The sequence below is a fragment of the Heterocephalus glaber genome, unplaced genomic scaffold (genome assembly GCF_053883595.1).
Source record: "Heterocephalus glaber isolate CG9 unplaced genomic scaffold, H.glaber_assembly_v1.0 deba00000594, whole genome shotgun sequence".
Taxonomy (NCBI): Eukaryota; Metazoa; Chordata; class Mammalia; order Rodentia; family Bathyergidae; genus Heterocephalus; species Heterocephalus glaber.
This window is the reverse complement of record NW_028258151.1, coordinates 33,389,447-33,393,257: the sequence shown is the minus strand read 5'-3', so window position 1 is coordinate 33,393,257 and position 3,811 is coordinate 33,389,447.

Here is a 3,811-nt window from a genome sequence, read left to right as displayed (position 1 = left end):
CCCCACTTTCTGGGAGTGAAGGCGGAGTGAGCATGATTAAACAGAAGTCTGATGAATGAAGACGAAGTCCTGCTCCCAGCGACTTCCTCTCTCCCTTGCCACCCTGCAGGATACTGGGAGGAAAAAGTCAACCTGTGACCCAGTCACCTAGCAGTGTAGTCCAACAGGTCACAGGCCCTCGTCCCTCTGTGAGAGAGACCACAAAAGATGGACAAAGAAACCGAACAGACAGAGACCGTTCAAGGAACAAAAGAAGTCTAATAATTTTTCGCAGAGACTTACTCAGGTGTCTGCTAAAATGTCTCTTCATCCAAGTCCTTTCCTGCCCCCCCCAATCGTGTCTTTTATTACTCAGCCTTATTTCAGACACAGAGAACAGCGGGATGGAGGGGAGAAAACTATTAAGATGAGTAATACGAAAACTTTCCCAGAGCTGAAGGGCCTGGGCTTCTTGTTTGAAAGGACCATTGAGTCCCAGGCACAATGCAGGGGAGAAGACCCCCATTCGGGTGCAGGCATCACCATGAAATTCAGAACCCACGATAAAGAGAAGACTTTAAAAGCTTCCCAAGAGATAAAATAGTAGGCTTTTACAAAGGATCAGCAACCAGAATTGCTCTGGACTGCTCAATAAAAACATCAGAAGCTACGAGAAAATAGAGCAAGGCATCAAAATCCCAAAGGAAAAGGATTCCAACCTGTCATCCTAGGTTCAGCTCAATTATCAATTAAGGATTGAAGGGAAATAAAGACATTTTTAGATGTGCAGTTTCTCAAAAGGCACGCTTCCTGCGCTCTTGGAATAAACCAAGAAAGAAGGTGACAGGGGATCCAGGGGAGTCCATAACATAAGAGAACCAACCAGTCTGGATTGAAGGAGGGGGGAGAAAGAGGGAGAGAGAGAGAGAGAGAGGAAGTTCCATGAGGAAGGTAGAAGGAACAGATTATCTAAATTGCTTGATATGAGAGAATTTTCTTATTTATTAATTTTTTTGGTACTGGGGATCGAACTTGGGACCTTGTGCTTTTGAGGCAGGTGCCAGAACCATGGAACTAAATCGCCAGCCCTGAGAATTTTTATTTTTTGCTATGTAGTTCAGGTTAGCCTTGAACTCATTATGTAGCCCAGGCCGTCCTCCAATTCATGGAGTTCTTCCTGCCTCAGCCTTCCAAGTGCTGGGATTTCCAGGTTGTGCCACTATAGCTGGTGCTACGTGGGAACATTAAAAGACCATTATAAATTCTAAGAAAAGTTACTGTTCTGTGTCCAGAATTGTAAGCAAATGAAAAAAATAGAGCTAATTATCAACTGTAGAGAAAACAAAACGTTGTGCAAGGCTGGGCATGTAGCTCAGTGATAGAGCACTTGCCAGGCCGGCACAAGGGCCTGGGTTCCATTCCCAGCATCCCAAGGCAAAAAAAAGAGAGAAACACATCTTGGTACACTGGGTCATGTAAATAAAAATCACAAAATCAACAAGGTAGACATTAGGTATTTACTTATGCAAGAGTTATATTCATATTAGGTAGGAGAAAGGAACAGAAAGTGGTTTTGTTTTTGTTTTCCTTTTTTTTGTTGTTTTTTTCCTGTTTTTTTTTCTTCCTGTACGGGGAATCGAACTCTGGTCCTTGTGCTTGCGCAGCAGGTGACAAAACCACTGAGCTAAATCCCCGGCCTCCTTTTGTTTTTTGAGACAGGGTCTCTCTATGTAGTCCAGGCTGGCCTCACACTCATGTGACCCTCCTGCCTCAACCTCCCAAGTGCTGAGACTACAGGTGTGTACCACCACGGCTGGCTCTCAGAAGTGCTTTTATTTATTTATTGTTATTTTGGAGGTGCTTTTAAAAAGCCAATTCCTCATTCACTGTGCTGGCTCATAGACGGTGGGTACACTGAACAAGTTGAGATGGTGTCTAAGCCTGTCCTTAGACATAAGATAAATACCAGAACACAGGTACAGAAGGGTGACCATGGTCACCTCTCAGGCGAAGAGAAGGCGGGATAAGTTGTTGATGGTTTTCATTCAAGGCCGTTTTGAGCAACCCATGACTCTTAAACTAATGGAATCATTACTTGAGAAAAATAAAGACAATTTGGAAAAACTGCCTCTGTCTCATGAATGGTTCACGTTGACCTCCATCCTTAGCTGGTGTGGAAAGAAGAAAACCACTGCTGGAAGCGACACCCCGGTCAGAGTCATTCTGCTCCTAGGTTTGATCTGGGGGCCTTCGAAACTTGTCCTGCTCCCAGCTCTCACCCTGCTGGTGACAGATGTCCCGATATTCTGTGGGGATGGTGCAGAGAGAGCAGTGGGTCTGGTTAAGGGATTTAGGCTCAGATTTTGTTCCTGCTGCACATGACTGAGTCCTGTTAGAAAAAGAACTCATCTGACATATTCTGAGCACCCGCAGGACCGATGTCAGACACTGGGAATACACATACCTGTCCTTGGGGCAGGGTGGGTCAGCGGCCTCACTGATACAATGGAAGCTCCTTACTGAGCACTTACTTCCCCAGGCATTCAGAGCCTGGATAAAATCTCAGACCTGGATAAAATCTCAGACACTTTAGCCACTGAGCACGAGTGGCAGTGACAGAGGTTTGGCCTTGAGGTGGCTGCAGCAGCAGAGTGCAGATAGGAGACGCGGGAACTCATCTTCGTACCGAAGAGGCCCAAACACAAAGCCCTTGTGCTCTGTTCTCAGTGGTAAGGATCAGATTCACCCCACACTGGTTGAGCTGTTCCCCCATCTCTTCCCAGGGGATTTTCTTCAGAGGCCTGAGAGTTTAGGGTTTTAGATGTGAGGACCCTAAAAAAACACCTAGGCCACTCATTCCTGAACTTTTGCAACTCAGACACCAGTAACATCCCCAAACTGTCCGCGTGGGCCAATGGTTACTGACTTCTTGTTTGCTATGCGAAGATATGAAAAAGAAACTGGTGGGGGGACCTCAGCCACCATCTACCATCATTTCACATGGAGAGAAGGTGGCACAGACCTGAAACCCCAGCACTTGGAGAGGCTGAGGCAGGAGGATTGCAAGTTCGAGCCCAGCCTGGGCAACTTAGTGACTCAGTGAGGCTCTGACTCAAAAAATGAAAAAGTGCAGTCAAGAAAAAGGGCAGGGAGAGTCTTGCTAAAGACAAAGTAGGAAAGATACAATTTTAGAACACAGGATGGGTTTACAAATTGTGTCTGTTTAACTACTTTCATGAAAAATGTGCTGCCTGGGCCTCATTCTCGCATTTGATTTCTGTCGTGTGACACAGGGGTCCCTCTGTCATGCATCCCAACACCCCAAGCCACCTGCAAGATCACCAGACACCCTCAGTTCAGCTTTCTCCTCCTCCCTTCCCAGCCTCTTCTGGGTTCCCCGAGACCCTGCTCAGTGTGGCCCTTGCCCTCACGGCCTCTGGAAGCATCAATGTTGCTTTCTGCTGCCTCCCTGAGCCGCTTGTCCCCTGGCTGTGGGCATAAACACCTGGCGGTCCCTCCTGCTTCCTAATCAACTCCACCTCCCACACTCCATCCTCTCCCTGCCACACTGAGGCGGGTCTCACCTGCTTGGTTCTTCACCTCCAAGCGATCTCCCTCATGATCATTTCTGTAGAGGTGATCCCAACTCTTAGCCCTAGTGTCACGGCCTTCTCTTCCAAGCTCAGACCTCAGTTCTGGGTGGACACTTTGCCGTCTCTCCCTGGAATTCTGGGTGTCATGGCTTGTATCTAGATGTCCCCCCCAAAGCCTCATGCACTAATAGATGGGGCTTTTCAGAGCTGGCTGGATCCAGTGATACTGAGGTTAAGGG